General features: G+C 43.9%; 1 long non-coding RNA gene across 1 annotated transcript; it reads right to left on the bottom strand.

Moving 5' to 3' along the window:
• Positions 1-7871: 7871 nt before the first annotated feature.
• Positions 7872-11596, bottom strand: LOC131590249 (uncharacterized). The gene is made up of 3 exons (XR_009280050.1): positions 11528-11596; positions 10483-10557; positions 7872-8186 (listed from the first exon to the last, which is right to left on the bottom strand). It is a non-coding gene; the product is annotated as an uncharacterized LOC131590249 (long non-coding RNA).
• Positions 11597-12296: the final 700 nt, after the last annotated feature.

Here is a 12296-nt window from a genome sequence, read left to right as displayed (position 1 = left end):
GAAGGATATAAACAGTGGATGAGAAAATTGGTGGCAGTAGTGAAGGAGGGGGAGAAAGAAAAATGTAAGCAAGGTCCACCAAAACGAGGACCACCCCAACTGGGAAGGGATCAATGTGCATTTTGCAAGACATTTGGACACTGGAAAAATCAGTGCCCAGAAGTAAGAAAAAGTGATGAACAGAGTAGAGATGATCAGAAAGGGGGAGGTTGCTCATGTAAAAGAAGACTGAAGAGGACCAGAGGGCCCTACCCCAGGGGACCCTCTGGTTATAGTCAAGCTAGGGAATAAAGAAAAAGAAGTGGAATTTCTAAGAAATACAGGAGCAACATTTTCAGTGTTGAATAAGGCTCTAATACCTGTGATAGTAAAAGGTTTTAAAATCTTAGAAAATTCAGAGACTTAGAAAGAAAGGTAGGCTTGACAAGCCCTGGGAAAAGTAGGCCCAGGGAAAAGTAGGCCCTGGGAAATGTTAGGCCTTGTACTTGCTAAAGATCATGTCAAACTGCACCTGTGGAGTCAGTAGATGATAAATGATACAATTGTTAGATGTGATTAGATATAATTATTGTTTAAAGAACATGAGGAACAACGTTGGGGGCTGGGGGGGATCACCAGAAATCCTTGCTTGGGTAAAAACAATGCTTACAATAAAACAATGGAAGTTTAATAATTAATATGTAAGTTATATAACGATAGAGTATAAAACATGTTAATTTCAAAACCAAGATGTGTCAGATTTGGGTATGTGTACCCCTGACACCCAGAGCTCTTCAATGAAGCACCTTCATATAATCATTCTGTGATTATGTGTTCCTGAACCCTAACACCGTAACAAAAGATTATGTGATGGTAAGGGGGACAACTGGCCAATCTGAAAAAGCATATTTTTTGTAAACCTTTGAAGTATAAATTGGGAAAACAATGGGCAATTCATCAGTTTTTATATATGCCAAATGCTCCATCTACCCTCTTAGGCAGAGATTTGTTGGAGCAGTTGGAAGCAAGAATAGCTTTTCAAAATGGAGAAATTAGCTTGGAGGTAAAAGACTGACAGTATGTGGGATTGTTAAGTTTAATGCTAATAACCAAAGAAATTAATAGGAATAATGAAAAGGAAAATTTTAGGAAAATAATGGATGAAGTATTTCCTGGGGTATGGGCCTCTGATGTACCAGGAAGAGCAAAGAACACACCACCGGTCCAAATTAAGTTGAAAGAGAAAATACAACCGGTGAGGCTCAAACAATATCCCCTGAGGATGGAGGATAAAGAAGGAATTACCCCAATTATTGAAACCTTTTTACAAATAGGGCTATTGAAGGAGTGTCAATCTAATTTAACACTCCTGTTCTGCCAGTGAAGAAGAAGCCAGTGAAGAAGATGGGTTGTACAGGTTAGTACAAGATTGGAGGGCTGTTAACAAGATAACTGAGGATCTGTATCCAGTGGTTGCCAATCCCTTGTTAACCCCTTTCACATCTGAATTATCCTGGTTTATGATTTACGTTTAAAGGATGCATTCTTTTGCCTCCCTCTCCATGTAGCCAGCCAGAAAAATTTTGCATCTGAATGAGAAAGCTCCAAGACTGGGTGAAAAACTCAGCTCACACGGACAATGCTGCCACAAGGGTACAAGAATTCCCCTACTATTTTTGGAGATTGGCTCTCGAATGGGAAGTGCCGTCAGGAGAAGGACAGCTACTCCAGGACATGGACAATCTCTCAATAGCCACCAGGAGCCAAGAGGCATGTGTAGACTGGATGGTAAGCCTTCTGAATTTCTTGGCCCTGCAAGGGTATGGAGTATCCCAGAAGAAAGCCCAAATGGTAAAACAAACAGTTATTTATCTCGGATATGAAGTGAGTGCTGGACAAAGACCTTTGGGGCAAGATGGTAAAGAAGCAATATGCCAAACCCCGAAGCCCCAGATGGTGAAGGAATTGAGAACCTTTTTAGGGATGACAGGGTGGTGCAGGCTGTGGATTTATAACTATGGGTTGCTTGTTAAACCTCTGTATGCTTTGATTACGGAGGGGGTCAAGGATCTTCAATGGACAAAAGAAACAACGCGAGCCTTTGATGAGCTGAAAAAGGCCCTCGTGTCAGCTCCGGCCCTGGGACTTCCAGAAGTGAGTAAACCATTCCTTCTGTTTTCTCACAAAAAACAAGAGATGGCCCTGGAAATACTGGCACAGAGCCTAGGCCCATATCAGAGAGCAGTCACCTACCTCTCCAAGCAGCTGGACACGGCAGCCAAAGGGTGGCCAGGATGCCTCAGAGCCGTTGCAGCAGTGGCAGTCAATATTCAAGAGGCACGGAAGTCCACCCTGGGTAGAAGATGATTGTGCCAGTGCCCCACACAGTATCTGCAGTACTGGAGGCGAAAGGGGGACATTGGCTTTCCCCACAGGGGTTCCTGAAATATCAAGCCATATTGTTAGAACAGGATGATGTTGAGATTGTGGTAACTAACACTGTGAACCCAGCTTCATTCCTCAGCGGGAGCATGGGAGAACCGGTGATCCACGACTGCCCGGAGACCATCGAAGCCACCTACTCCAGTCACCCTGAGCTGAGGGATATTCGGCTTGAGAATGCTGAGACCTGGTTCACTGATGGAAGCAGTTACATTATCAGTGGAAAGAGGCACGCTGGGCATGCAGTTACCACAAGCCGAGAGGGAATAGAGTCTGGATCATTCCCAACAAACACCTCTGCACAGAAAGCTGAAATAATAGCTTTAGTCTGGGCATTAGAGCTGGCAAAAGGAAAAGAAATTAACATCTACACGGACTCAAGGTACGCATTTGGGGTAGTCCATGCACACAGAGCTGTTTGGAGAGAAAAAGGACTGTTGAACTCACAAGGAAAAAATATCAAACATGCACAAGAAATACAGAGACTGTTAGATGCAGTACAGCTACCTGAAATGGTGGCCATCCTGCTTATCAAAGCACACCAAAAAGTGAGCTCTGAATTGGAAGAAGGAAATGAGTGGCGGACAGAGAGGCAAAAGATGCAGCCAAAAGTAAGGTACTTAAAGAAGCAGTTGAGGCAACATTAATACCGGATGGGAAAATTTCCATTGAAGGTAAGCCAGTGTATAATAAAAAAGTCAAAAAACTTATTAAAGCAAAGGGGACAAGTCACAATCAAGAGGGCTGGGCTATAACAACAAAAAGGAAACTTGTGGTACCTTCTTACCTGTTGTGGGCAGTAATACAGAAAGAACATGAGAAAACACATTGGCAAGTAGATGCCCCATATAATTGTTTGAAAGAAGGAATTATAGATAGAAAATTGCAAAGTATGGTGATACAAGTAACTCACCAATGTAGTCTTTGCCTCCAAACTAATCCTAAGAATATCCCAAAACCTAAAATTGGACAAATTGAGAAAGGTTGTGGACCTGGGCAGCAATGGCAAATTGACTTGACAGAATTGCCCAGGAAATTGGGGTATCAATACCTATTGGTGCTAACTGATACCTTTTCAGGGTGGCCAGAAACTTTCCCTGCTAAGACAGCTAAAGCTCAAGAGGTAACCAAAGCATTATTGCAAGAAATAATAGCATGTTTTGGAGCTCCAGCCACCATTTCCTCAGATAGAGGGCCCCACTTCGTTTCAAAAATTGGACAACAAATCAGCCACCATTTGGGAATAGATTTGGAACTGCATACTCCGTATCATCCTCAATCAAGTGGCCAAGTAGAAAAAATGAACCATTTGATTAAGCAACAAATCGTGAGGTTGGGACAAGAAACAAATTTAACCTGGCCTCAAGCTCTTCCACTGGCATTATTGAGAATCCACAGAAAACCAAAAGCCAAACTGAAACTAAGTCCATTTGAAATATTGTACGGGAGGCCATATGCAGTCCAAGAGGGAACAACACCTACTCAAGTTGGGGAAGAAACCTTGTACAGCTGCATGGTGGCCTTGAATAAACAACTTCAGGAAACTGGAAAGTGTGTGGCTGGAGCCCAGAACAGGGAATTAGATGGGCCAGTGTATGATGCACAGCCTGGGGATTATGGGTATGTTAAGTCTTTTGCAGAAAAGACCCTAGAACCTCAGTAGGAAGGACCATTCCAGCTGCTCCTCACCACCTTCACTGCAATCAAGATCAAGGAACAGACAGTCTGGATTCATCACTCCCGAGTGAAGAAAGCCCCCAAAGGAATCTGGAAAGTCATGCCAGGTGAAGAAGAATTGAAGCTGAAACTCACTCGGAACGCTGAGTAAACAAACTCTTAGTCATTATGGACATAATGTGGAAAGTTGGGACTTTTGTAATTTTGGCCACAGCTACTATTGAACAGCACCACGTAGACACAATATAACTGAGATAAACGGCTGCTACGGAAAAGCATACAATCCTCATGCACGTAAAGCTTTGAGCATGATGCTAAAAGTCACAAAGGCGAGTTTGTGGGCAGGGAGAAATGTTTGGGGGTGTGAGTACGAATTTGTGGAAGATGGGTTTCATGAGGGTCATCATCCGCCCATGAAAATCATCCGGATGGGTCTTGAGTGTTGTGACAAATGCTTGTCCAAGTGTTCTGACTTCAGAATGAAGATCAAGGGGGGTTCAGTGAAGAGGTATGGTATTGATTTTAATATCACCCAGGTATGTGTTGCCCCTGGAAGCAAGGCCAAAACTACCCCCAAAGTGCTGAGAAAGACTGTGATCACCCAAGTGCCAAAAATTTCAGAAAAAGAAGAAAAACAACAAATAACACCCATGATCACAAAGATTGGACCATATGCCATTAAAAAGACAGGAGTTCAAAGACTGCTGAATAACCCAAAATGGTCCCTGAAAAGCATAGGAATGGGAATGCAAGTAAATGCTTCTGCTGTTCGGCCAGAGTGTGCCCTGTTTCTCAAAATTCTTTCATAGATTGGATCAATTGGCTTCAAAAACATATACCTTCTAAAAGAAAAAGAAACCTAACTGGACTATTAGGAGTTAACGTAACTGGACAGGATTAGGAGTTTTGAACACTGTAGAATCAGAATTATTAAGGAATAAGCTGACTACAGTAGGGAGTGAGTTAGTCAAATTACAGCAGCCTCTGCAATCGTCCTTGTTGGTGTTGGGTAAGAAGCATTGGGAGCTGACTAAAGTGCTGCCCGAATGGGAAAACACAGAAGAAGGAGACCATGAATGGATTATTAAGGCACTAAGCACTGCTAGTAAAGACGTTTCTTTGGCTCTTGGCTGCACACAGGCACCGCTGTGGATGCAGTCAGTGGCTGCTGCAGTCATTAGAGAAGCTGGAGAGGGGATATTCCCTGTTGAAATTCGTCAAATTGTTTGGGACAATGCTTCCAATATGGAGAGGGAACTGCAAGCCTGGTGGGTTTTAGTTAATTTCACCTATGATTTTTATGGTAAGTGTGGTGACAGCCTTTGTCCTGACCATGTCTGGTGTGTCAGTGAGTTGAATCTATTCAGTAGTGGCCCTAGGATGAAATCATGAGAAAGCAGTGTTATATCCTTCAGAACACACAGAATGTGGACACAAGAGGTTGAGGGAAAGTGGTGGACCATCGATTTGAAACCCTGTTCTATGAGGAAACAATTAGGGTCCATATGTGAAGGAATTTTGGCAGATGATAGACACTTGCTTAGACACAGATCAGAGCACTTGTCACTTTGAAATGCATTCAGTGAACCAAACCACCTTGCTTGCATATGTAGGACAAGGTTGTGTCTGTCTCAGGACAGCATGTCCCACCATAATGGTAGACAATCAAATAGGGAATGAAACTTGGTTTAACTTGTGTGCTTGTAACTTTGTTGAAATGGAAGGCTGTGATTTTTCCTATCAAGCACCCGTAGTATCACAGCAATACATAAAGGCAAATTTGGCAACAGTGCAAGAAATATCACCTGTGCCTATAGGAATGAATTTGGCCTTAGTCGCCCAATTGTTAAAACATCAAGAATTGAAAGAGATCCTAAAAGAAATTCAAGATGCAGGGAAAAAGACTTTGATTACTATACATCATGATACTGAGACAATCAAAAGAGTTTTTAAGTGATTTGCAGAACACTTGTCTCATCAGTGGTGGGATGTGCTTTTTGGATGGTCACCAACAGCAACTGGTATACTTCATACCCTGATAGACCCTATTGTTGTTTTGCTTATTTTAGTGGGCATTAGTTTGATTTTATCTATTGCAATGCTTGTTTGGAATTGGAAGATATTACAAAAAGTGACAGCTTTGACATGACTATCAACAGCGTGTGGCTTAGTATTGAAAGAAGCTGGCCATACAGCCTTGATAGATGAAGAGTCTGTATCTTGAGTAAAAGAATTTACTCATTTTAAAGAGGAAGTGGGGCATGAAGCATAAACTTTGAAGAATTTAAAATATTCAAAAAGCTAAAACCTTAATTGAAATTATTTTTTGTTAAATCTAATAAAAAACTAACCTTAAGCGATCTTCCCTTAGCCCCTCGAAGTAATCCAAGCTATCTCTGTCGATGGAGGGGTCAGGGAGATCCTTCACGACCAAGAAAAGATCAAAAAGTGCTGCTTCTCCCTCCGGGGTAACGGAGGATATTTATTCTGGCTGGTTTCCAGGGGAGAAGAGACCGGGTTTCTCCTTCCTGGACTTTTTCAAACCTCGGGAGAGGGGCGGGGGGACATATAACACCAACCAATGGGATAACGTTTCAGGAACAGGGAGGGGAGGGGAAAAACACGTCACAGCTGCCTAGAAGTTCCACAAAGAAGCTAGGTAACTCCCAGAAATATGCACCACCACATCTGCCCCTACTTTGATATATGTAATTAAATGAAAGGTAACAAACTTATACGACTTACTGACCTGAAGTGGCCCACCAATTCCCATTTGCAGGCTGGTGAGGGTTGCTCCGGTCTGCCAACTCTATATGATTGACATCTGAGGTAGCTGAGATTAGCTTAATTATGCTTCTGTACAGTATTTTGCTTAGTACTCCAAACACTAACACCGTTAGCAAAACAATGACTAGCAGTGACAGAATGGTTTTCACGACTGAAGCCCACCACCCCGAGAGTCCCCAGTTTTTAAACAGTCCATTGAACCCGTCATCTGCTTCTTGCTTGACTTGTCCGATCATGCTTTTCATCTCTCGGAGCGTGGCATGGATGTTAGGAGCTTTTGATGTCAGATTCATGCAGCAGAGACCCTCGAACTCCTGGCACTCGTGCCCGTGGAACAATAGGATAAAGTCTATTGCAGCACGGTTTTGAAGTGTCACCTGCCTGGTAATTTCCTCATCTTCTAGGAGGGCACTTATGGCATTAGATGTTAAATTTGCTTGTTTTACCACCCAGCATTCTAGGTGTCCCAGTTCACCTGGGGCCTTTGCTGCAGCTACCCAAGGAAGGAAAATGGATGCAGCAATTCTTTTTGATTTGGACCAATCAAAAATCTCTGAGTCACAATTTTCTTATAATAATTTTGTAACACTTCTCTTTTGAATTTTTTTGGTCAAATTGTTTTTATGGGTCCACTCGCCAATTAATGTTTGATTGGGCGCTAACAGCGATAGACGCCCTATGGTACACGGCCCTCTGAGAAGACAGGATGGAATTCCTGCCCATGCGCAATCCCCACAAATGAGGAACAGTCCTTTGGGGAGGCTTTTGGGATGTGTATGAGCTGAGGAGTGCACTTTGATGTAGCTTAGTACACGGCACCACCTTTTTGCTGTGAACTCTTCCCGATGTTGTACTATATGGTGGAATGTTTCTTTATGAGTTGGAGGACTGACCCTAAAGTGTACACAGTATGATGCTGAGGAGGAGCCCAGCAGCTCTGACTCCTGGGGTTCCTGGGTTGCCTTAGGAAAATGGGGTAGCCACTCTTCGACGGGGTTTCTTAACTCTGCTTCTACATGAGTGCTGTGTAGTTTATTACCTGCTTCACGAGTCAGTGTACTAAAGCTGTGTGTGAATTCATCATGCTGCAAAGGAATTCCTACCAGGCAGGTAGACATAGGATTTTTTTGCTGCTGCAGTAGATAGACATATGTTTTCCTGTTGGAGTGTTTGTGCCAGGGTCACCCAGATGTTCTGGCGTGGCTGTGGGACGATCCAGGCTGCTGTCAGGCTGCTCAGTGTCAGCAGGATGACAGCAGGGTTAAGGCTCATCATGGATTTGAGTAAGAGGTAGGTTATTTCTAAAAAAAAAAGGAAACAGACATTCTTTAAAACATATTCACAGTTACAGTATGCAGGTCAGAGGCTAGAAAGGTTTCTTCTTGCTCTCTTCAGCAGCGTCTTCTCTTGGAAGCAACAGCCACTTGCTTCTCTTCTCTTCTTGCTGGCGCTGGATTCTTTGGAACAAAAGGTTTCACCCATTTCTGAGGAATCCATCGGGGGCCTGTGGGGGTGGATACACACGCGTAACCACACCCCAGGTGACAAGTTCATAGGGACCCTTGGTTTGCCAAGTTTCAGGGTCCCTGATTAAAACCGGTGGATGCTGTGACAATTAAACTGATCACCACTGTTAAAATGCCGAGTTACAAGAGGATTCATGTTTTCAAATGAGCAGTTTAGGAAGTTAATGGTAAACAGAGCTTTACATAGTTTCTGTTCGGGAGACATCCACACTGCCTCGCTACCTTGCCTGGCTAGGACTTGTTTGAGCGTCTGGTGTGCACGCTCAATCACAGCTTGACCTGTGGGGGTGTGGGGAATGCCAGTTTTATGTTCCACCCCCCACTGCTGGACAAATTCCAGGAACTCCTTGGATTTATACGCTGGGCCATTATCTGTTTTAATTTCTTTAGGGATTCCCAATACAGAAGAGGCCTGTACTAAGTGTTGTTTAGCATGCACAGGCTTTTCTCCTGCATGAGCAGAGGCATACGCTGCTCCTGAGTATGTATCAATGCTCACATGTACATACTTAAGGTGACCAAAACTGGGAATGTGAGTGATATCTGTTTGCCACACCTCACAGCTCTTAAGGCCTCGGGGATTAACTCCGATGCCTAATGATGGCACTGCCTGGAGCTGACAATTGGGACATGTAGCCACGATGGCTTTAGCCTGATCCCGTGTCAGCTGAAACTGACGAATCAGTCCTGGCACATTTTGATGGTATTGCTGGTGACTTATTTTTGCCTGTTGAAACACGTCTGGGAGAAGTACCTTTTCGGCTGGGGCAGCAAGGGAATCCACCTTCCGGTTCCCCTCAGTGATTTCATCTGGCAACAGGGTGTGTGATCTTATATGCATCACATAGAAAGGTTCTCGATTTGAAACCAAATAAATCAGTTTTGAAAGCAATCTAAAGAGATGTTTGTTCTCAATGTCCTTGAGAACTGCCTGTTCTGCTCTGGACACCAATCCTGCTACGTAGGCTGAGTCAGTAACCAAATTAATCGGTTCTGAAAATTTCTCAAAGGCTCTGATGACCGCAGCTAGTTCAGCTATCTGGGGTGACCCCTCTACAAACTCAACATCAGCTTCCCAAAGCTGAGTCTGTGGATTTCTCCAAGTCATCACTGACTTGTGGGATGTCCCAGATGCATCAGTGAACACTGTGAGAGCTTTGAGTGGCCTCTGGCTCCTTTTCTCATGAGGAATAAGGTGGAATTCCTCATGAAACAATTTGTGTGATGGTGCATGAACTGAAATTTGCCCACTGTAGCTGTCCAGAGCTAACTGGAGGTTAGCATTGCTCTGCAGCAGATGCTCAAACATCTCTTTGGTCAGTCTCTCAGGGGAGTTTTTGCCTTCTCCAGACAGCCTGACTGGGAGGTGAATACACATAAAGTCACAACCTGCCACTTCCTGCAGCCTTACCCTGGCCTTTTGAATCAGCTGAGCCATCACCTCTTGTGGCTTGGTAATAGTTTTGGGTCTTTGATGGGAGAGGAAAACCCATTCTATTGTTAAGAGTGGATCTCTCTGCCCCTCAGCCCATTGGAATATTAACCCACGTAGATGTGGCAATTTCCCCATGACAATAAATTTGAAAGGCAGCTCCAGTTTGAAGCGGTGTGCCTGTTTTTCTGTCAAGGCCCTTTGTGCCTTTTCAATTACAGTTTTTGCTTCTGGAGTCAGCTCCCTGGGAGACAGTAACTCTCTCTCTCCCCTTTTAATAAATTGAGTAGGGGACTCAGGTCCTCATTCGTGAGACCTAGCCATGGTCTGACCCAGTTTAGTGACCCGCATAGAGAATGAAGATCTGCTAGAGTTTCAGGATTACCAATAATTTCCAATTTTTGTGGAACAACAGTCCGTGCAGTAATTTCCAGGCCCAGGTATTTCCAAGGTGGCATCCTTTGAACTTTGTCTTCCTGCAACTGGAATCCAGCAGAGGTTAAAACTTTAACCACTAGGTCAAGGGAATCTTTCAGTATGTTGTTATTGGGACAGCATATTAAAATGTCGCCCATGTAATGCAAAATGATAGCCTCTCTCTTTTCAGCACGCACTGAGGACAGCAATGACCCCACATACCACTGGCAGATGAAGGGGCTGGCTTTCATCCCCTGAGGTAATACTGTCCAGTGGTACCGTTTCATTGGAGCTTCCCTGTTAATTGTGGGAATGGAAAAGGCAAACCTTGGTGCATCAGCTGGATGCAGGGGAATTTGAAAAAAACAGTCTTTAATATCCAGTACTGCTAGTAGCCAATCCTACTATGGATTGGCTAGCATGGTTGGGGATGGCATTCCTGGTTGGAGAGATCCCATGTCTTGTATTTTTTTGTTTATTTCTCTTAGATCTTGAAGGAGGCGCCATTTATCTTTCCCTGGCTTTTTTATTACAAACACCGGGGAATTCCAAGGGCTGGTTGTTTCTACTATGTGTCCTTTAGCCAATTCTTCTTCCACTAATTTTTCTAGTGCCCCGAGTTTCTGTTTGCTGAGAGGCCACTGGTTCACCCAAATTGGATCATTATCTAGCCAAGATAACTTTTGGACGCTCTACAGTGGCCTCTATCAAAAATCCTGAGGTGTCTCAGGAATTGTTAATTTCACCCCCCACTGGGACATGGTATCTCTCCCCCACAGGGGGCACTTGTAGTCAATTACAAAAGGTCGGACGCTAGCTATCCTACCGTCTGGACCTTTGATCTGGACGATATCTTTAGCAACTTTTGCCAGTTTCATCCCTCCAACACCCTGTATTTTTCCTGCCACTGGTTGTAATTCCCAATGTGAGGGCCACACCTTCTCTGGTATGATGGTCACATCTGCCCCAGTATCGATTAACCCTACTACATGGAGATGTTCTGATTTATGTGTTAAATTACACCCCATAATGGGCTTGTCTTCACCCACTACTTCTGCCCAGTAGACTCCTGGTGCTTTGTCATCTACTGGGACTTCTGTTGGAACAGGGATTACCTGGGCTATTACCTGCCCTTTGTCTATATAGAAAAGTGGTTGGGGGTACCTAGCTAAGACAGTGAGGTGTGTTAGGTCTCCCATAATTGTCATGGGAGCCACTTCAATCTCTATTGCTCTGTGTGCTGTGTCTCCAGTAACAAAATACCTACTATCCAGTCCAGCCAGGTCTTGTGAATTATCCTGCAAATCTACTCCAACGACAGCCCAGCGGTCAGATCTGAAACAAAAAGCTTTAGAAGTTATAAGTCTGAATCGCTTTTGCGGTTGCCAGACCTTATTAGGCAAACGGTTTTCACAATTATATTTTTGCAGTTTTTCACCCCCCTCCCCCCTTTTTATTAAAGGACAGAGATTTGTTTCCACTTCATTTATGTCTGCGCACTGAGTGGATAAGCGCTGAGACGTAAGTTTTTTGGCAAGCTGGTATCCGTGTGTTTCTGTAGTTTTAAAGGACAGTTTTTAGCAAAATGTCCCGGTTTTCTGCAGTGAAAACAAATTCGCTGTTGCAGGTCAGATGTCATCTGTTCACTCCTTGTCTCAGATGAAACTGCAGCAACAGGTCTTGGGGTGGTCCAGGGAGGTCTCTTTTTCTGCGAAAACATCTCTGTTTTCCTAGCACAGGCTGCTGACATCTGTGCAAGGGTCGGAGGGGGATCCATAGGCAAACCTAGAATGACTCTACGGCAAGATTCATTAGCATTTCTCTGAGCAAGTTCCTTGACTAACTCTGCCTGTACCACGGGGTCTTCTACCTGACGGGAGACTTGTTCTCTTAATCGGTCTAAGAATTGCAGGAATCCTTCTGAAGGCATTTGTTTTACATTAATATAACTGCCCTTAGTGTCAGCTGTAGGTAGCTGGGTAAAAGCTTTCTCTGCAGCTGCAGTGATTTTATCAAGCACGGTTTTGGTAAAGCCA

The sequence above is a fragment of the Poecile atricapillus genome, chromosome 32 (assembly GCF_030490865.1).
Source record: "Poecile atricapillus isolate bPoeAtr1 chromosome 32, bPoeAtr1.hap1, whole genome shotgun sequence".
NCBI classification, from domain to species: Eukaryota; Metazoa; Chordata; class Aves; order Passeriformes; family Paridae; genus Poecile; species Poecile atricapillus.
This window is presented reverse-complemented; position numbering and strand designations above follow the sequence as displayed.